Source organism: Arvicola amphibius, chromosome 14 (assembly GCF_903992535.2).
Source record: "Arvicola amphibius chromosome 14, mArvAmp1.2, whole genome shotgun sequence".
Lineage (NCBI taxonomy): Eukaryota > Metazoa > Chordata > Mammalia > Rodentia > Cricetidae > Arvicola > Arvicola amphibius.
The window spans coordinates 51,288,502-51,311,015 of record NC_052060.1 but is presented as its reverse complement, the minus strand read 5'-3'; the positions used below and the strand labels follow the sequence as shown (position 1 = coordinate 51,311,015).

Genomic DNA, 22,514 nt, shown 5'->3' with positions numbered 1-22,514 from the left:
TCATTTCCTAACACCGTCGGGTCTGGGGCAGCAGTCCAGGATCAAGCCTGGCAGACTTCCCAGTGAGTGAGATGAGCCGTGTTTTAAGGCCTCGTAAAGTGTGCCACATGCAGAGGACCTTGGATTTCTGAATCGCAGGTGACAGATTGCCAACCTCTGTGAGCGACTCAGGAGCCCAGAGCGGTGACCTTCATTAAGGTCAACTCTTGTGTATGCATTTAGTGTCAAAACTAAAATTCCTATTCTAGCATAGGATCTTACTTGGATTACCACACATGTTCTATGGATAAGCACTGTCTGATTCTGTGTCTTGAAGACACAAACACTGAATGGACTTGGATTTTTTTTTTTTTTTTTTTTTTTTTTTTGGAGGGGGAAAGAAATGTTCATAAGAGCTCAGTGTTAAAAAGAATCAAAAACATGTGGGTTGTCTAGGTAGAAGCCATATTAACAGAACAGTGAAATGTGCTTATTGGTAACATTAATGTTGTCTCTAGGCTAAACGATTCCTACTCTTTCTTGCGGGAAACACTGAGAACAAGGGACCCAAAGGCTATGGTTTCAGGATATAACTCTGAAAACAGCTGACTGTAGAGATGCATAGCCTGTTCGGGGAAATTTTTGATCACCTGTCTTGTCTGGCCTATTGCAGCTCTCTGTTTTACAATATATTATTTACTTTTATGTGCTATATGCTGTCTTTAAATGTCTGTGGTTAAAATGAAGTGTGGGCAGTCTCTGAGCTGAGTGTACCCCACCGAGGGAAAAAGCAGTTTTAAAGAAGTGACAGAGAAGCAGTCTTGGGGGTGAACATGTCCAATGAGGACTACTATTGGCAATCAACCTTGGCAGTCTTCTGACTGAGAAAAAAGCAGGACAGAAGGGAAGATTGGATTCCTCAGCTATCAGGACTGGGCTCTGGCTTTAAGGTGCATTCCTCCAAGCTCTGCCTATTCCCTCATGATGAACTTTCACCTCTTCATGTAGACAGAAGATCTAACCATCCTACTTCACCATACAAGGACGGGAGTTTCTGTGTTTCTAGAACAGCAAGCGCACTTCATGAGTTTAAGGTCATCTACAAGATCCAAAGTCCACAGCACTGCTGAAATATAGTTTACCAACCATTCTGCTCTTTCCCCCGCTGATCTCACTAACAGAAAACCAGGGTGTGGTAAACTGGCTAATTTTTCCAGGCCTTGTGATGCAAGCTCATCATCCCAGCTACCGAGAGGCAGAAAGAAAGAAAGAAGAACTTAAGTTCAAGACCAGCTTAGCTAGACAGTGAATCTTCAAGATAGCTTAACATGCTCATGAGACTCTTCAAGACAGCAAGCAAATGAACCACTTCTTCAAATGAACACTTACTCAGCTGAGGTCAACCCCAGGAACACACTCTAATCCCCTAAAAGACCAATCTGACCCTCTTCGGATTCTCTCAGCTTCTAGACGGCATAATGAAAACAAATGCATCTCTCAAGTGAGAAGGTGACGCATGTCCCATGAGTCATCAGGAAGTGCTTAGGTTGGGCATTTTCCTCGTGGCCTTCCTGAGAGGCTGGATTTCTTGGTAACTGATACAGAACATTGAAGGCCACGACCATGCTCCCGCTAGCTTTCGGCTGCTGTGATCATACGGTGACCAGAAGCAGGCTTGGGGGGATGGAAGGGTTTGTTTGGCTCACACCTCCAGCTCACAACCCATCTGAAGTCAGAGCAGGCGCTCAGGTGGGAAAGAGAGGCAGGAAGCCCAGACAGGTGCTGCTCGCTGGCCTTGCTTTCACCCAGGTTTCTTATACAACCAGGGCACCTACGTTAGGGTGGCATTGCCCACAGTAGACAGTGCTTCAGTCTCACCACAGCCCAGGTTCAAGTCCCGAGACACAGAAGGGCAGCGGCGTGAAGAATGAAGTAGTGTTTGAGTTACCAGAGAGTTTCACGCAGGTGGCCAGCCCCAAATAGCTCAAGCTGTCTTATTTATATTTCACAACCCCAAGCATGTTTTTTCAACCACCCTCCAGCATAAACAAATTAACCTCCAGGATATAAAAAATACTATATCAAATATGTTTTTCCAGCTTTACGTCAAAACAACTTTTAAACCAAAAGCAAACAGTTAGCATTTTGCTGGCTTGGCTAAATGTGGAGTGGAAGCCAGGCACATCCTGTCCTTACAATGCTCAGAAGTGATTAGCACAGACACACATTTCTCCAGAGCTACAGTATCATCAAAAGTTAGTAAAAACATATTTACGGAAATAGAGGTTATTTTCAATAAGATGCCTGCATTACAGTTAGCTTGCGTTTCTTCAAACTACCCATCAACTTTTACTGCTTCCAGTCATGTCAGCACTGAACCAGGAAAGTTCCCAGGGTCTGGTGTGTGACCGCTGATATTCCAGATAAGACATCTGAGATGCACCAGTTCCCAAAGAATTTTAGGGGGAAATAATTGAGAAAAAAAAATATAGGCTTTCTAAGAATAATCACCTATGTCCCTACAAGCCTGCTTGAGCATGGGCTCATGTACTACAAATGCAGATGAAAAAAGCGTACGCAGGCCCCTTGGCTGAAGGATAGTTCCCACAGCAATGTGCGGGTCGACAAAATTATGCTAAACACCACCAAGAATCATCAATTATTATGAGAGATAAGGGTGTGCAGGCTGCGTGGTCCTAGCAGTAAGTGGTCCGTGCTGTCTGAAGTCCACTGGATCTGCTGAGTACGAGATGTCTACAGACTTTGCCTCATGGGACCCGTTAGACAAGCACTCATACGCTGATCTGAAACTAGGCCACATGGTTCCCAGCAAGGCTGGCCGCCCCCCCACCCCCACCCCCCACATCAAGCGTTAATTTAGAAAATCCGTCCACAGGACTTGCTTCAGGCCAGTCTGATGGAGGCGTTTTCTCAAAAAGAAGTTTCTTCTTCCTGGATGACGGCAGCTTGTGCTAAGTCGATACAAACCTAACCAGAACAGCTAGCGCAACCACAGGCCTGAGCTCACATTTCATCAGGCAGCTATAGATTCCTGTATTCATTGTCATCACAGCAAAATGATTATACGTGTTCGACACCATGGATATTGTTCAGACTCCATGGAAAATGCCATTTTAGGTTTCGCCTTCTGGGACCTTACACATCTAGCTCACAGCCATCACTGAGAGAAGTCAGAACAGAGGCAGGAAGTATGGAGGACATAGTGGACAGCCATAACAAACACCATGGGATGTATGATGCATGACTGCATGAATTAAATGGGTACCACATCATTGCACATGATGAGCTATGTAAAAGACAGTCGGCTTTTAGACTGTGCTCATCCCGCTCGCTCCTCTTTATCCCCTCCCCAATAATCCTTTCCCGGTCTCACTTATGATGTCATAGCTATACAAATGCCTGGTGTATCTATATAACATGTCACTAGCTGTCCATAGGGCAATTAAATATAATATGCTATGAAAACAGCTCGTTATGAAGAAGCGTTTTTACAAGCCCAGGTGTGAAGAGCTGGGGTCCCGGCATCTTTTTTTTGTCTTTTTTTGCTCAGGATAAATTGAGGTTAATCAAAGATAATGAGCCTATCTCTAAAAATCTGTCTCGATAGCATCTTATCACTTCCACTGAAATTTGCCCAAAGTCAGCCCCATTTTTGGCTTAGAAATTGTTAAGGTTACTTTCCAAACTTCATAGAATTTTTAAGAACTCAATTGAAAAAGACTTCTAAGAACAAAGTGGGAGAGGCAACCCCGCTGTCATTCCTGCCTCTTAGGCAAATGTAGATCTGAGGTCTGAATCAAAGGCTGGCTCCGCAGGGTGATTTTGACCAGTTGTGTGACTCGCTATCCTAAAGCATTAAACGTCCCATTTTTTCTGGCAATAAGGAGAAAGTCTCTGGTTGAGAGGCATCCTTATGCTTTTAGAATGTTCCAAGTAAAATGTTCAAACGGAAGAGATTGTTTCAAAGATGATGCCTACTGTGGAGATGTAGGATGGGGGTTTTCAAGCCACACCACAAAGATCTATGAAATTGAAAGGTTTTGCAGAAAGTCAAGGTCCTATGGAGAATTGCACTGACGGATTTCATCTCTTATAAATCAGTCTGAGTCTGAATAGCACTGAAGCTCAGAGAAGTAGAACTCTGGCCTGCTAAGCGTTTCCTACGCCTTGGTTTGGGCTGTGCTGGAGGATGCTGCAATCCTTCTGTCTTTAAAACTTGCCCAACTGTGTGTTTATTCATTCAGCCAACCATCAAGCACTCAGTGGATCTGCCAGCACTGGGACTGTGGCGTGAATGTGCAAGACTCTCGGACTTCTCAGGCTCAGTGGAAAGGGGTAAATATCTCAGGGGTGTGCAATAATTGCAGGGTAACAGGAAAAGCCCTCATCCCACAGTGGAGGAGCATTATTAAAAGGAACCAAAGAGAAGCGTGGTCAGGAAATGGAATTACACGGGGGGGTCTGGGAAACAAACATACTTGGGGGTCCATGATAAAATAGAGGCAAGACCAGATGACCACGGTCATTGCATAACAGATTTGGGAGTTGAATTTATCCTGAAACTAATTGAAGAGAAAACTATCAAAAAAAAAAAGTAAAAAACACAAGCAAAATGATCAGAATTACCAATTGGGATAACACTTGGGGTAACACCATATAATATTCTTAAAACAGCAGAGTGCTTTATTAATTGGGTAGTGAGGACCTCACAGGTGGGTCACATTCTATTCCCCTAGAAGAGACGTGAAACTTCTCTTTAGTAAATTTTTCAAGCTTATTTTATTTTTATTTTATGGTGTATGTTTTGCGTATGTAGGGGTGTGTGTGTGGCGTGTGTGTGATGTGTGTCATGAACATGCAATGCCCGTGGAGGTCAGAAGAGGACATAGGTCCCCTAGAAAGGGAGACGCAGACTGTTGTAAGCCACCATCTGAATTTCGGGAGTGGAATACGGCTCCTCAGCAAGAGCAGCAAATCCTCTTAACCACCCCTCTGTGGGGCAGTCTCATAGAGGGATGTAAGTAGAAAGAGATCTCATGGAAGGGAACAACAGAAGATTGCAATAGAAGATGAAGATGAATTCCCCCCCCCCACACACACACCTAAGGGGTAAAGGAGGGAAGAATGACGGCAAGGGAGAGCAGGAGACCTAACTGTAGAGGGAAGGAAAGGGGAGTGTGCAAAGATACGAATATTTCTAGGTAAAAACAAAAGATTCCCCACTAAAGACTGGATGCCAACCGAGGGGGCCTCTGAATTGAGGGCCAACGTCCCGGACGAAGAAACATGAGACCAGTGAGGAAAGTGATGATGTGGGACAACAAATTAAAGCCCTGGTCCAGCTCCTAAGACTTCTTTGTGATAGAAGTCCTGCACTCACGGGATGGTAAGCAGACACTGAACCGCGGGGAGAAGGAAAGGTTCAAGGTCATAAATACATCCATGAAGGACACAAGGGGAAAGACTGCTCCAATTTCTGATCCAGCCAATAATCTGCTTCCAGCCCTCACTCCACCAGGAGGCAGGGGTTTGAGGCAACCTATTAGAAGAATTGTGGTCCAATTGAACAATATATCTTCGACTTCCACACAACGGAGATGCTGGCTGCCTAGCTATCTATGGTCCTGCTTCTTTATCATACCCCAGTGTCATAAATGTCTTCGTTAAGAAGTACAAAGGCTAAAAAACAATTATGCACTGAGCTAGTGGCTGACTCTGTAATCCACAGGACCCTGGTAGCTGGAAGCAGGAGGGTTACAAGTTCAAAGCAAGCCCAGACGTGCATGACGACTGTTTCAGAAGACGCAATGAGAGGAACTGGGAATTCTATACAGAAACTGGTCCTGGCTGAGTACATAGGTCGAGTCAAAACTTGAGCACACTAAGCGGGTTTTGGTTAGCTGGTAATATCCAAATACAGAATACAGGACAGTTGCCCCTGGGATGTTTAGATTCAGTGGCAAAAGCATTTTGGGGAATTCTGTAGTCAGTTTAATTGAATTCACACCACTCTTGCTAGAATAGACATCCCTAACAATAAGCAGAGAAACAGTCCCACACACTTTCTCTATATGCACCAGAGATCCTGACATTCTAATAGTACAAAGGGTAGAGTGGCTCACAGAATCACCGGGTGTCAGACTGAGATAACGGGAGGCCTAAGTGGGCACGTCCTTTGGGCTGCTCAAACCAGATTCCTATTATCTTATGAACCACAAATCTTTATTACCTTTTTTGAGGTGTGTGTGCATGTGTATGTGAATATGTGTGCATGCGTGTGTGTGTGTGTGTGTGTAAGTCAGAGATTCCTGACTTGTGCTTTCAGAAGCCCTCCATCCATTAAAAATGAAAGACAGTATTTTATGACCATGCCTATATAAAGACAAGTAGAATGTTCTAAAAGTGTATCATTTTAGATGGAAGGAACTCCCTTCCAGGGAATTAACCAAGTATAGACTGAAATGATTTCTAAAGCTTGTGTCAATATTGAATATGCATAGACTTTTTTTCTTGTTGTTGCCCAAACAACACAGTTAAGCATGCATTAACACAGTATTTGCATTACAGGAGGTTCTCTGTGTAACCTGGAGATTATTTAAAGTATACAGGAGGGTGTGCCGACACTATGTGCAAATCCTACACCACTTCACAGAGGGCATCCCAGGGAAGTCCTAAAACCAATCTCCTGAAGACACTGAGAGATACTAGCTTATTTTAGTGCTGATGTTAAAAAAATTTACATCTTCCTAAATCTCTAAATGTATTGGAACGACAGGGGTCATGTTCATGGTGTCTACCATCTCAGTCCACTTTCTGTCGCTCTAACAAACACTGCTGGACGCTGGGAAGTCCAACAGCCTACTGCTGGGCGCCATACGGGGGCGGGGGTCCGTTTTGCTTTATAACAGGGAGAGCTCAAGCACACAGACCAAGAACCTGGGCCAATTCACTCTTTTTATTAGGAATCTATTCTTGCTATAACTGACCCATTCCCTTAAAGACAGTGTCAATCAATTCGCAAAGGCTCCGCCCCTATAATGCTATAATACAGTCATCTTTGGAAGGTCCTGACTTTTAATTCTGCCCCAACGACAACTTTCAACACGGGCCCTAGAGGCGGCTCTGAACCGTGTCCCCTGTGGATCAGGCAGTGCCGATACGTGCAAAACATATTTTTTTGAGGGAATGCAATGGGAAAGTGATTTAAAGGTAGCCCAGCAATGGCGATTCCTACAGCTGATGTTCAGGCACGACTTTCAGCTTAAAGTATTTCTCAGACGCAACCAGTTAATAAACCATGACAAGAACACAGACATTCATCTAATCCAAAGCCAACTATGGAAGCACAGTACTATAAACAAAATTGAAACTCATGAACTATGTAGAAGGCTGTCAAATTGGCAAAAAATATTTTTCAATAACATCCGAGATGGCTATAATATTGAACAAATACAGCACACCTTCTAAACGATGAAATCCAAATATTTTCTTTTTAAAATTCTGACATTCCAAGGGAGTCTGTTCATATGGTGGGGACTTTGGAAATGAGGGCTTGTGCTTGGACCATATTGTTCCTGAGCAGAACTTAGCTCACCCTATACATTTTCCCAGAAGCATCGTTTGTAAATAGAAAACTGGCTGCTGAAATCGTAGGTGTGAATAAATATGATGGCATATAATAAATGAAAATGCAGTCGTTTTGGAAGAACAATTTGCCTGTGCACTGAGCTATTTCCACCAACACTTCAATGCAAACTACTTAGTTTCAGAATGAAATGCAGAAGCCAGCTATTTTGTTCCTGGCATGGTGAAATTGGTTGTCAATGTTATGCTTGGTGAGACAACCACACTGACAACTGTGTCCTTAAATATAGATGGCCTACCTGAGTTAAATGTAGCCAACCTATCTGAGTGGTTTCCCAAGTTCCCAAATGCAATGAACAGTGTTCAGAGCATCAAGAGGCATTGTGTGTTGTCTGGATAGGGCTGGGTACAGATTAATACCACATCATAATTCATATTCATTCTGCTGAAATGAGATTGTACATATGAGGTCATGTTAGTATTTATGGGATAGGCATTTACCAGAACAGTTCTCAAAGGCTGCATAATGAAATAGCATTAAAACCGCCTAAATTAATTAACCATAATACTGGAATGGATCCCACTAATGGTTCTACTTCCCATAGAGCACTCCCTGAATATTTTTGAAGGGAAAACAATCACAGTTTTTCATCTCTTTTTAATGACAGGTTGTCTCCTGACCAGGAGCTGAGACCTGTCCCCTCCCGGGACAGCAGGAGGGAGAGGTCACAGACTGGCCACACACTCCTGTTTCTCTCCTCTCCAAGGGCATGGGCGCTGCCCAGCAGCTGACACATCCTGCTGCCCTTGGAAACAGGAAACCAATCTCGAGTTTCGGACTATCTCCAGCATTGTATTACCAGGTCGACCCTTGTAAATGCATTTCATCACATTCTCATTCAACATTTCATTCACACACCGATGGAGGAGGTGAAGCCTCCCAGGGACCAGCGAACAGGGGAGGGTGTGTGCTTGGCAGGGGAAGGACCTGGCTCAGCTGCCAGTCATAGCGGGATGGTGTGGGATGGAACAAGCAGAGGAGGTTATGGGCGGGCAGAACCGATGTCTGTTCACGGCTGAACAGCTCAGTGTCTTGGAAGGCTGAAGACAGCTACACAAAGGCACATTAAAGAGAGGGTTGATGATCCGTGCAGCAGTCCCACAAGTCACAGTTATTCAACCCGCTGTCCATAAAGGCGGCCAGTCGTCTTCCCACAGGCCCAGCCCGGGTCCCTGTCTCACTCACTAGCGTGCAGCAGAGGGCAGCCAGGCAGAGGAGAGGACGCCCTATTGTAGACCAGAGCTCCTGTCTTCTGAAACATGTTAAGGCAAATGTTGGGGTTATTCACAGCAACGGAGGAGGATTTCCTGTTCTTCAGCACCCTCCCCCATCTGTATGTGTATTTCTAGTTCTCTGGTCTTTCTTCTCTTAATGAATTATAAGCTGGTTATGAAAGAGAGGGTGGGTGGGTACTACAAAGCCGCCCCAGCTATTCTTACTAACCAGGGAAGAGTAGGTTTTGTGTGCTAAAGTTGGTGATGGTGTTTGCAGATAGAACAAAATCTTCTTCCAGACCCTTAAGTCATGCTTGATTTAAAAAATAATCATTATATATATATATATATATATATATATATATATTATATATATATATATAATGGGTGTGTGGGGAGGCTGGAGAGATGAATTCAGCAGTTAAAAGCACTCGCTGCCCTTGCAGAGGACCAGGTTCAGTTCCCACCACCCACATGTTATAACATCAGTTACAACATACCCAGTGTCTCCAAGGCCGAGGCACACACGTGGCACACAGACATACACGGAAGTAAAACACTCTTACATATAAAACAGGAAATAAATGGTCTTTTTATTTGTTTGTTTTTTAATAGAGGAGGCTAGAAAGAAAACCTTAGTGGAGGGGATTGGACGCTAACCCAGCCCACAAAAACCTCCCACCTCCACTTTGTCCTGCCTGCAGACTGTCCTGGGATCTGAGACTAGCTAGAATCTTCACCCAAGGAGACCAGAGAGACTTCGCCCAGCAACCGATGGGAGCTGATGCAGAGTCCCACAGCCAAACATTAGGCCGAACTCGGGGAATCCTGTGGAGGAGGGGGAGGAAGGAATGAGAGGAAAGAGAGGAGTCAGGGACACCAAGAAAACATTGGCCCCAAGAATCAACTGACTGGGACTCTTGGGGGCTTGCAGAGATCAGGAAGCCTGTAGGGAGGGTCTGACATAGGTCCCTGCATATAGGTTATGGCTGAGTGGTTTGATTGTTCTTGTGAGATTCTTTATTTTTTTTGTTTGTTTGTTGGTTTTTGTTTTTTCGAGACAGGGTTTCTCTGTATGCTTTGCAGGAGCCTGTCCTGGAACTAGCTCTTTGTAGACCAGGCTGGCCTCGAACTCACAGAGATCCGCCTGCCTCTGCCTCCCGAGTGCTGGGGATTAAAGGCGTGCGCCATCGCCGCCCGGCAACCGTGAGATTCTTAATAATGAGAGCAGGGGTGGTCTCTGACTCTGTTGCCTCTTTGTGGGACCTTTTCCTCTACTAGGTGCCTTGATTTTGTTTGTTGCCTGGCCTTCCTGTGCATATTATTGCTGTGTTGTTTGGTGTCCATTTCCCCTAGATCAGGGGAAGGGAGGCGCAGATTTGTGGAGGGGAAACTGAGATCAGGTTGTAATACATGAGAGAATAATAATAAATAAAAATTTTAAAAAGAGAAGGGGCCTGGAAAGCTGGTCTCAGCAGGTAAAGACTGTTGCCAAAGAAGCCTGGGAGCCTGAGTTTGATTTCCCAGAAACCCATGAAGAGTAGAAGGGGGGGGGGGAATCAAGCTTCTCATAGCTGTCCCCCTGACCTCCCACACCCATGAGGGGGCATGTGCACTGCACACATCATACATGTTGATAACAACTGTCTCTTGTAAAATTTGAGGGTGGCCCTGGACATGCACAGTTCCTTTGCTAGTGTTCTCTAAGAGCACACGGTAATCAGTGCTTGTATAGCACTGCATCCTATTGGGTGGAAAGCCGCGTGAGAAGATGGAAAGTTGTGCAGGACGAATGTGGCTACCTGCACATGCTCCACCGTCACCATCGTACACCAAGGATTGAGAAATGTCAAATCTAACCCGCTCAGGTGCTGGGGAGGGTCCTGGAGTCAATTTCCAGAGGACTCCACAGGGTCACTGTACAGCAGAACGACAGATCCGTGCATAGTAGGACTATCGAAGGGCAGTTTTCAAGAATCCCCTGAGCGGCTTCAGTGACAGACTCACAGAGGGGACTCACGTGTGTCCTGCTTGACTTTGATGGCCGTAAAGATGGTTTCCTTGGCTCTTGGCACCAGGCCTCTGTGGCAGTCATTCCGGTGGAGGAGCTGGGGAAGTCAGGACTGGTTGGCATTCCAAAAGGAAAAAATATTCTGTATCTTTCCACAGCACTCATCAAGGTCTGTGTGACAATGTCGTGAGCAATCCACCACCCGGAGGTCTTCATCAGATAAACAGGGCTGCAAAATTCATGGCCCAGGAATGTGGGCTGGGAGAGGCACTCCCAGGCCAGCTGCTACCTGCACAGCCAAGCGCTGTGGCTGGCGAGGAACCAGGGAGACCTGCTGAAACCAGGAGGCCCCAGCGACCAACCACAAGCCTGCAGGTCTTAAGCCTGAAATGAAAAGTAATTGCTTCTGGCTTAAAGAATAAAGGAAAACACAACCACCCTTAGCTGAATTATGTATCGTTGTTTCCCCAACCACCATCAAACCACGCTGAATGCCAAATTCTGAAACCTGCTTGGCATCTGAAAATGTGAGGAAAAATAAAGGTTTCCTGTCAGTGTTGTTTAACTCCATCCCAGAGCGCTAACACGGGAGAACATTTGCCTGCAAATACGTTTTGATTAATATGATTAAGTCGGATGTGTTTGCCTTTTAGCTCTAAGGACAGGGCCTCAAATGGAACTTGCTTGAGTCTAATTGCAGAAGATATGACTGAAACTCAGTAAGGCAACGGCGCCCCGAGTGGAGCATACCTGAATCTAATTGCAGAAGATAAAGCTGAAGCACAGCTCTTTGGTTTTTATTTTGAAGCTGAGGTTTTGATTTTCCTGCTGATGATTCTTGGCTGAGGCTGCCCAAACTGGCGCTCCATACAGATGGAATTGCAACCTGAGAAATATGGAGGAAGGAGGAGGGGAAGCCTCCGTGTTAATATATTCCTGTCGCGGAATTGTCTTCTCTGCAGGAAGAAAAACTCATAAAAAATTCATAAAGGAACAGCTGCACATTTAAATTATTGTTACAAGGAACTGAAGATATTTTAACCTGCAATTGAATAAGTGATATTTCTATTTTTATTGTTGCCTTTCCAAGGGCTAGGGATTGCAAATGCCCCAGAATTCCTCATACACTATCCATTTTGCTTTAAGGGCCAAGGAACAGGGATATTGAGCGAAAACATCAAGAATAAGAATAAAAAGAACCATATCTTTCAAGTTCCAGTTTCTAAATGATATGTATTAATTTAAATAGTCCATAACAGACTCATAGTGACACAGAACTAATTAAGTTTGTACCGCCAGAACCAAAAGCTGCTGGCCTTCTGGACCAAATCAAACTCTACATAATAGCATGTGGTTTAATTTAATACCACAAGGCCTCATAGGAGTATCAGCAACCAGTTCTACCCAGCAAGAAGGAAAACGCAGCTTCTCATCTGCAAGGACTGACGTGATAAAACCCATGTGACATACACCTCTTTCTTCAGGTGCTAGAGTTTGCGGACATTCCACAGAAAAGTAACCAAGCCTATCAGCACGTGTGTGTTTCCCGCCTCATTCATACCAATCAGAAAAAAAGAAGAGCGGACGTTGCGGCAGTGGACGTTGCCGTAGAAGTGTTCAGGGCATCACCAGCATGGTTCGAAACTGGGGTCCTGACAACAGCACAGCGTGTCCCCACAGCACAGGGCAGTGGGTAGGTGCATGGCCAGCTTCAGACCAACAGCTGGATTACCAGCTGTTAAGATCCTGAAGCCTCAGTGAAGTGGAAAATGTCACACGCCCAGGAGGTGAAGAAACAGTCCTGAACATTGCTAAGAAGACAGAAACAGCCAAGAGCCTTGCTCTCTGCTGGGTGAGGTGCTGAACACACTCAGCTGGTGATAACCCCACACCTCTCCCCCGCCCCGAAGCCACAGTGTTTCCAGCTGGCAGAATTGTTGTGATTACTAAAGTGGTTAAGGAGAAAACAAGGAGAAAAGGGAAGATCCTTCCATACCAGGGTGCCACTAGGATGGTCTCCGAGGTCTAGCTCGGGGGTAAAGGGCCTGGCTGCCAACCCTGAAGGACAGGAGTTTGACATCTGGGAGCCCTTTGGTAAAAGAGAGAGCTGATGTTTCACACATGCATAGCCCACATTAAAAAAAGAAAAAAGATGGTCCCCCAAGTGACTTTTTTCACGAGTCACACTGACAAGACTTCAGGTTCTCCTTCTCAAAGTATCCATCGTTCACTGAAGGAAATTCTTAACTGTATTTTCTATCGCTACAAATTGTGAAGTTTTGCCCTTCATGTGCAGGGTGCTAGATGGGATCTAAACACAAGAAAACAAAGAAAAGATCCAAAGGGAAGTATACAACACGAATATGTGTTTAATGAGAGGCAGAGTCATGGAAAATGGATGACTGGGAGTATGTATTTGTGGTAAGGTGATGAAATTATTGCAACTCAAATATAACTCAGACCTAAGACATCCTCAGTTTCTATATCAAAAGTTAAGATAAAAAAATTACTGAACATAATCTCTCATATGGTGTATTAAGTCACTAACAGCCTGTGAGCCCTTATCTCTGTCACAAATTTGTTTTCATTTATTTTAATAAGTGTGTGTGTGTGTGTGTGTGCTGAGTGTGTGTGTACCACAAACATGCGGTACCCTGGAAGTGGATGTCCGATCCCCTGGAATGGGAGTTACAGGCAGTTGTGAGGCTGCTGTGTCCATGCTGGGAATTAGCTCAGGTCCTCCATAAAAACAGCAAGTGCTCTCAACCGCTAAGCCGTTTCTCCCGCCCTTGCTCCAGGTATTTCTTCTTGCATGCTATTTATTTAGCATGGAGTTCAGAGGATGGCTTGCAGGAGTACAGAGTGTCGAGACAGTAGATGTGAGTCCATCATGTGGGTCCTGGGGATTGACCTCGGGCTGGCCAGGCTTGCCAGCAGCTGCCTTTAGTCAGGCCCTTTTGGTTGTTCCCTGCTCCAGAGATTTTTGAACGAAAATTCATTGTTAGTGTTTTCATTTGGATCTAAAACTAGGTGACTGACAATGCTTATATCATTCCCAGTGTCTCCAGGTCATCTGACTTCCAATTTGCTTTCTAAAAGGAAATATCTCTTCAACGTTATTCTTCTGCAGAAGGGATGCTTAATGAGGCAGATTACTTTTGAAGTGAGGAGAGAAAAAGGATCCCACTGGGTAGCCCAGGCTGGTTTGACAGTCACAGCAAAACCTCCTGTTCAGCCTCCTGAGTGTTGTGATTACAGATGTGAGCTGCCACACACAATGTCTGCTTTATGAGACTTTAAAAATACAGCGTAAGTGGGTTTCACCTTCCCTGGCTCATTGCTGTTGATGCCCCCTCCTCTGACTCCCTGATGTCCTGTCCCCAGGGTAAATTTTAAAGAGATCCGTGGATGGGGTACAGAGACCATAGCAGTGATGTCTCCGAAGGATGGTCTCATCCAACCCAGCATGAAGGGACAAAGCAGACACCACAAAACGTCTGGCATACAGTGACCAGAGAGGAAACTGAGAAAGTTTCCCACAATTTTTCCAATAACAGCTTCCTTCATTTCTTTAAAAAACAAATAGAATATTTAAAGTAAATATGGTAAAATTGGTCATGAGACTTTCTATACAGAAGCATGATTACAGAATGCACTTCTGGACAACTCCTGGAGAAACTGGGGGAAAGGAGTATAAATTTATAAGTTTTTTATATGACACATGTTGGAATATTATTTTGCTACTTAAAAATATTTTGTATTCTTTGAAAGTTCAATAAATTTATACAATGTTTGCTGATCACATCCGCTACTACTACTTCCTTCCACTTCCTTTCCAGCTTTGTCTTAGGGTTTCTATTGCTGTGAAGAGACACCCGTGATCGTGGCAACTCTTTTAAAAGAAAACATTTAACTAGGACTGGCTTACAGTTCAGAGGTTCAGTCTGTTACTATCACGACAGGGAGCATGATGGCACACAGGCCAGACATGGCGCTGGAACTGAGAGTCCTACAGGCAACTGAAGTTAACGGAAACACCTGAGCCATAAAAAACCTCAAAGCCAGCCCCACGGTGACACACTTCCTCCAACAAGGCCATAGCCCCTGAGAGTGCCACTCCCTATGAGATAATGGGAGACCAATCACATTCAAACTATTACCAGCTTCATGTCCTCTTGTTGTTGTTGCTGTTATTGATAACCTCCTGAATCCAATTAGTGCTACCCTTAAGTACATAGTTGTGCTACTACCCAGTAAGGCGTGAACAACCTACAAGGACCACATCCCAAATAGGAGTAACTCCCATTCCCCAGCAGCTACCACCTGTCAATAGCTTCTCAGAATAGAGTTGGCCTCAGGGGTCCCCTCCCAATCCATATTGGGATTTTGACTGGCTTGCCCTTGTTCTGGTCTTGTGGAGGTAGCAACAACTGCTGTGAGTTGATGCATGCCACAGCCATGTCCCCAAGCCAACATTTCAGGGGTCTCAGTTCCCACATCCTCAGGCTCTCCACTTCCAAGGAGTTCCCGAAACCTTTGAGAGATAGGTAGAGATGACTCACCCCACAGCTGAGCACTCCGTTATTTAGACTCAGCATTTTCATCAGGTATGCTTCTACATTAACCACTACCCATACCAAAAAGGAGTTTCTCTGAGCAAGCTCGAGAGCAGCACAAATCTATGGGAATGAACACAAATATTTAGAATGCAATTCAACATGATCTTAGATATTTTTAAATTTCCAACAAATCCAAAAGAAGGAAATAGAAACAATGAAACAAGAAAGAAAGAAAAAGAACAAAGCAAACAGGAGAAAGTAAATCACAAAACAGTAGATACAAGCCCAAGGCCATAATTATAATTAGTATAATTGGACTAAATTTATCAACTGAAATGCAGAGATTATGACATTGAGAAAAGAGATAACAATCAACTCTACAAAGTTCAAGAGAGATGTCATAAGTACAAAGATTAGAAGTACTAGTACTGCCTTAGAAAAGAAAACAAGTGTTGAAGAGATGGCTCAGTGGTTAAAGGCACTGTCTACTGTTCTTCCAGAAGACCAGGGTCCCATTCCCAGCACCCACATGGAAGCACACAGTCATCTGAAACTCCAGTTCCAGGGGATCCGATGCCATCTCTGGCTTCTGAGATCACCAGACATGCATGTGTGTTATACGTTAAATGTTCAGGCAAAATTCTCATATACATAATACAAAAAATAAAATCTTTTTAAAAGAAGGGAAAGGGGGGTATATTCCCTTCCATTGATATGTTGTTTTACAAATGCTTTGGAATTAAGTGGGACATGGCATGTACCCCTTTATTCCTAGCACTGAGGAGGCAGAGGGCAGATGAACCTCTAAGTTCAAAGACCAGCCAGGGCTACTCAGTGTGATGTTTGTCTCACAAAACAAATACCATGAACTTTGTTATTATACCTAGAACTTTAAAATAGCCTTATGTTATTTCATATGAGATATGAATATTTCACATTTCAAATTTGAAAAACAATGAGTAGATAGCTCATTAAGGTGTTTGGCAATGATCAAAGCTAGTATTTCTCGAATGTTGCCATGGCATAAGTGTGGAAGTCAGAGGACAGGCTCAGTAGTCGGTCCTCTCTCCGGCTACCTTGTACAAACTGGAGATCAAACTTAAATTGTCAGTGTCCCAAACAAATGCTTTTACCAGCTGAAACTCTTCGTCTATCCCCTCAAATTCCAATGTGGAACTATGAGGAGATAAATGGAGAGATGTCCTTAGAGACAAAAATCTTATAAAAATAAAACACACTTGCAGAGTATTCTTTCCTTTTAGCTAAAACTTTATTTTCAGTAAAAAAGAGACCAAGGGTCTTTGAGATGGTTCAACTGGTTAGGGAAGCAGTATTTGATCCTTGGGACCCATGCTGTAGATAGAGAAACTGATTCTTGTAGGTTATTCTCTAACCTCCAGATGCATGCCATGGTCCACCACACACACACACACACACACACACACACACACACACACACACACAGAGAGAGAGAGAGACTGAGAGAGAGGAGAGACTGAGGAGAGGAGACGAGGAGAGATGAGAGAGAGAACAAAAGGAAACAATCGTGATCAGCAGCAATCCCCAGCATCATCCATGAGAAAATCATCTGACCATTACTGTAACTTTTTGAACATGTGTTCAAAGTTCTTGAGTTATAATGGTCAGAAGTGTGTAGGACTGAAGCCACATGTGCTCAGATGCTGGGATTCCATCCAGTTCCTGGAGTCTCTTCTTGTCACTTGGGATGATGTAAGTGATCAAATGCCCTTCGGGCTATTGCTTGTTTCTCACTCTGTCCTTGCCCACTGCCAGGGCCCTCTTTGCTTGAGCTTTGTGTGATGCTGCCTTCACACATCAGCTTCTCCCATGGCATCACCGCTATTGTGGTGACCACTGGCCATGGCATCCATACCTCCGGCCAGTGCTGAAACTGCAGGGCCAGGGTTTGCAACAGGGTCAGGAATCTCGCATGAAACTTGATCTGCGTAAAAAGTCCTCGCTGGTCTCTTCTGAGTGTTTTAAGAGCAGTCCCTGTTTTCCCTTGCTTAAGACTTTCTGGAGAGGCATGGAGATGCCCACAAGGCAGGTATGTTAGAACACTCAGTGCCCCAACCCCTTGTCCTGGTCTCCTGCACCATAGCTTTCTTTGGCCAGGCTCCTCATTGTCCACAACTATTGATCGGAGATTTGGTTCCTCCTGGTGGTTGGCTCTAGTAGAACAAAGATTCATTAAATCACTACAGGTTCATGAAGAACATTTTTACATGGATAGACTCTTACCAATTTTTAAATAAGAAACTTAGAGTACCAGCCAAACAAATAAATGACTTTAAATTAGCTGTTTTGTTTAATAGGAGTTCCCTGCTTCAAAAAAGATGAACTCTAATGGATTTGATTACAGAAACTTTATTATATGACCATTTATTATCTATGAAGCTCATCTGACCACCGGACAAACATACACCAAGCCCACACAATACCAGAGTCTAGTACCAGGATCTATCCCCAGGGCATGGAACACAGGATGAACAAGAGAGCTACTCTCATAGCAAATCCCAAGAGAAATAAATCAACATGTAGTAATATACTGGATAGAAATAAGTAAAATCAATTGACAGAAGTGATGGAAGGAAAAACACTTGATTTTGAAATGAGGAAACTATAACTGGAGGTTTCTCTCTCTCTGCCAGTTCCCGAATAAACACTCTGAGGCTTAATATTTATTACAAACTGTTTGGCCGATGGCTCAGGCTTATTACTAATTAGCTCTCATAACTTTTAAAAACAACCTATTTCTATTATTCTATATTTTACCACGAGGCTCGTAGCTGTTACCTCACATCTTGCTTCTCCAGTGGCTACTGGCATCTCCCAGACTCCACCTTCCTTTTCCCTTTAACTCTGCTTAGATTTCTTGCCTGGCTCTATTCTGCCTGGCTATTGGCCAAATTAGTTTCTTTATTAACCAATAGTAATAAAACATATTCACAGCCTACAGAGGGGCATCCCACACCAGGAAAATCTCCAAGACATTTGGGCTGAGTGGCGTGTGTAAAGGTGAAGATGTGAAAGAACAGGCCAGGCCAGGCCAGGGGTGGGAGGCAGTGACATATTCTTCCATGTTTCATTACCAAAATGTAGTACCTAATGCTGGGTGACTTCAGAGAGAAAACAGGTGGATTTGACTTCTGGTGAGGGCCTAGTATCAGGACATGGGTGAGAAACCGGAAGCCAAAGATCCACCCAGGAGTCAACTAGCTTTCGCAATAACGGGTTCTCCTGAGAAGTAGAAAGTTGTCTGAGCTACCTTAATCTCCGAGGGCACACAGTCACTTGCCTGAGCATCTCTCAGTAGCTAGCTCCAACTCTTAAAGGTACCACACTTCTTACCTAGTTACATTGGGGACCAAAATTTCAATACATAAAAATTGCAACGCAAACCCCTAAGCCTTGGCAACTAGTGTTGAAGTGCAATGACCCAGGAAGGACTCACAGGAAAGGAGGTCAGACTGACAGACCCAGCCCAGCCCACCATGATAAGACATCTTAATTTTATTTGAAAAGCAGTGGGGAGCACTAGAGGTGAGCAAAGTATAAGACCCCAAGACACATTAGGGGTATAGAAACCTAAGTCACAGATGATGTTTCTGTAGTTATAGGGGGGAAAAAATGTGTTCTATTTTGATCCCACATGGCTCAGTACAGAATATGGATACTCAGATCTCTACATAACAAAGCTAGGTAACAGGTTCACTGGTTTCGAAAACCCTTCTTATAATTTAATAAAGATTACAGGTAAAATTAAAAGGTTTACAAAGAACAAAACATCATTGATGGGATAAGAAACTGGCAGAGGCTCCCAGGCCTTTGAGAACAGGTTTTGGCTGGAGTAAAATCCTCGGAGTTATTCTATGCTGAATCACCATGGTGCTACTGAAAAACCAGAAACCTCCACTGTGACCTGTGTCACAGTAACATAGACCAGAGCCGCCTGGAGGTAAGACTTGGCGGTGCTTCCTCTCTGCCCCATGCCAGACCAATAAGCCAGAACCTCCACAGGCGTGGAAAGAAGAGAAGCTATTGTTCGCTTTAACAATAGCGCCAAAGTGTTTTCTCTTATCATGTCATCTTATTCTTAAGAGCATAGTTGTTCTTCTTAGACTCAGTGCAAGCCCCTAGCCAAGGAAGAAAGGAACACAGCCAAACAGAATTCACTACGAAGAAAGAATCAAGCAGGGTAACCCTTCTCGGCTTCCCGGGAGAAGAGAAGTACATTTTGAGCTGAATTTTGGCCAAAATGATGAAAATAAGAAAACAATCCCTCTAGAAAAGAAAGGCATGAAACGTCCAAGAACGAGAGTGCAGGGACCCAGTTGGATTAGTGACATCAGGACAAGAGGAGGTTTGACTTGGTGTACCTCTAACCGGCTCTGTCGGAAGTGGGGTACTCACACAACAACTGAGTCCAGATCCTTGGCCTGATTGTGTCCAAGACAAGTCAAGAAAAACAATTCTTGAAACAACATTCTTGCTCTCTCTGGTTTAAAGTGTCAGACACTGATTTGAGAATTTTTTTTAAGTGACCTTGTTACCTGTTGGCCCATAATATGCAAATGATCCTCAAAGGCCACCTGAACGTGAATAATAACATTAGATTTCCTTTTTGCTGATTCATATGTATTATTTTGAAAAGATTTCTTTTTAAGAACTATGTGCACATGTGTGTGTTTCCATGTAGGTACGTGCCCGTGAGTGCAGCTGCCCTCTGAGTCCAGAGAGCTGGAGTTACAGGTGTGTGTGAGCCCTGCCCGGTGCTCATTGCAAAGCCAGCCCTCCAGCCCCCTAGTAGATATGCGTAAGTATATTTCCGACTGGGTGCTGTGGAGGCCATGCCCTAAATTCTTCTACAGCACCACATGACTGTCTTGCAAGCCAGTCAGCTCACCCAGCATGTGTGAAGTACAGGGTTTAATCCCTAGCACGATTTCCATGCCCACCCCTCAAAGCAAAACAATAACACCTGAGAGAATAAAGATGTGACTTTTTCCAGATTGTTTAATATGAAAGTTTTTAAACATTTAGTTAAAACTACAAGAATACTAAGATGAACATCTCCCCAGAGTCCTCATAGATTTAACAATAGTTATGATTTTCCATATACTGGCTCAGTATTCTACCCTTACACTGGGGTTTGCTTTCTGTGGTTTCAGTATTAACCACCAACCTCGGCCTGAAGCTGCTGTATGGAAAGTTCCAGAAGTGCCTATTTATAAGTTCTAGATTGCATGCTGTTTCTGAGCAGTTGAGGTGGAATCTTGGGTCTCACCCGGCCCTCACCGTATACTCGGGTTCTCTAGAGAAGCAGCACCTGTAGATATGACTCTCTCTATAGGTACAGCAAGGGATTTATTAGCGTTGCTTACAGGCTACAGTCCAGCTAATCCAACAATGGCTGGCTGTGAACGGGAAGTCCGAGAGAACGTGGTAGCTGCTCAGCTCACACGGCTAGGGTGTCTCCGCTTGGTCCTCAGGATACACTGGCATCCAGGAAGAAGCAGGCTCCAAGGCCAGTGAAGGAACGGATGTTGCTAACGAGGTGAGGGCAAGCAGACAAGAACAAAAGCTTTTTTTTTTTTTTCCTACGCGCTTAATACAGGTTTCCAGCAGAAGGAACGGCCCAAATTAAAGGTGTGTCTTTCCTGCCTCAAGATCTGGATTAAAGGAAGCAGATCTTCTGACTTCAGATTAAGGAAAATCTCCAAAGGTGTGCCCTCCATGTTTGGCTTTTAGTTCCAGATGTAGTCAAGTGACAATCAAGAACAGCCATCACAACCCACCCAGGGGCAGGATGGAAATCCTACTACATCCTTCGTATCCATTGTGTATGCTGACTGCCCCCTTACTTCCCTGAGCAGACTGACCACATGTGGTATTTGGAACTCTTGTGTTCAAATAGCCCCTCGTTTACCTAATAGTGGCCCAAAGTGCAAGCCCATTGATGCTGACAACTGGATGTGCTACAGATGAGGCCATAAAATGGCTCTCTTTAGGTGAAAAGGTAAATGTCTCTGTTAGTTAGCAAAGAGATTGGGTTGACTAATATCTGCTGTAAGCACAAAACAGTATGTTCATGCAGACTCAGAACTGTCTATGGATTGAGCCTTTTACTGGGGGTGGGGCTTAGAGTCTAAACCTCAAGGATGGCAGTGGCTACTATATTCTCTCTCTCTCTCTCTCTCAGACACACACACACACACACACACAGAGAGAGAGAGAGAGAAAGAGAGAGAGAGAGAAATTTAGACTATAATGAAAGAGCAAAGACTCTGTGTGTGTGTGTGTGTGTGTGTGTGTGTGTGTGGTGTGTGTGGTTGTGTGTGTAGAATTTTATATTTCATGTTTAATGTCTAGACAAAAATGTGTACCTCCTAAAAATAAAAATTATTCTTATATATAAGCACACTGTCATTGTTCCAACAAAAGAAGTTACTATTAGTCCCATTAGTATCCTATAATATCCACCTCATTTAATTTATAACTCAGGTTTCAGATTTTCCCCAGTTGTCCCTAAATAGTTTTTTAGCTATTTGTGTTGAGTTTCATATATTCTATTTAGCTGTTAATTCTCCGTGTGGTCTCTTTGAATCTAGAACATTTCTTACTTCCTTTGGCCCTATGATGAGTTCTGTAGAGTGTCTTTCACTCAGATTCCTCGCAGGATTTTTTGTCTTGTGTAATTTGATTGCAATTTTCATTTCCTATAATTCTATATATTTGAATTTAGCCATAGCGGGCTTCATTTATCTTGGGTTAAACATTTTGAGCAAGAACCTTTTCAAAATTATTCTGTAGGTTTTATCTGCACCAACCCAGGCAGGCTAACAATGCAAGCTTAGCCCGGCTTTGTGGAGTCTGCTACTGATCACATCTACAGCCACAGCAACCTGGTGCATCAATCCCATTCTAATGCCGATCCATCACGAGAGCCGCAACCGCAAGATCTTTCTGTACCCTTTACAATGGGGGAGCATTTTGGGGCAGTGAATGCTGCGTTCCAACAATGCTTTCCCTGACCCCAGCCTGAGTCAGTGGTGTCACGGGAG

At 44.0% G+C, this 22,514-nt stretch overlaps 1 long non-coding RNA gene across 1 annotated transcript in view; it reads left to right on the top strand.

Moving 5' to 3' along the window:
- Positions 1-21,268, top strand: part of LOC119800957 — a 30,549-nt gene extending 9,281 nt beyond the window's left edge. Inside the window, exons 2-3 of the long non-coding RNA XR_005283128.1 lie at positions 20,150-20,266; positions 21,068-21,268. This is a non-coding gene — a long non-coding RNA (uncharacterized LOC119800957). The remainder of the gene's footprint in view (positions 1-20,149; positions 20,267-21,067) is intronic.
- Positions 21,269-22,514: the final 1,246 nt, after the last annotated feature.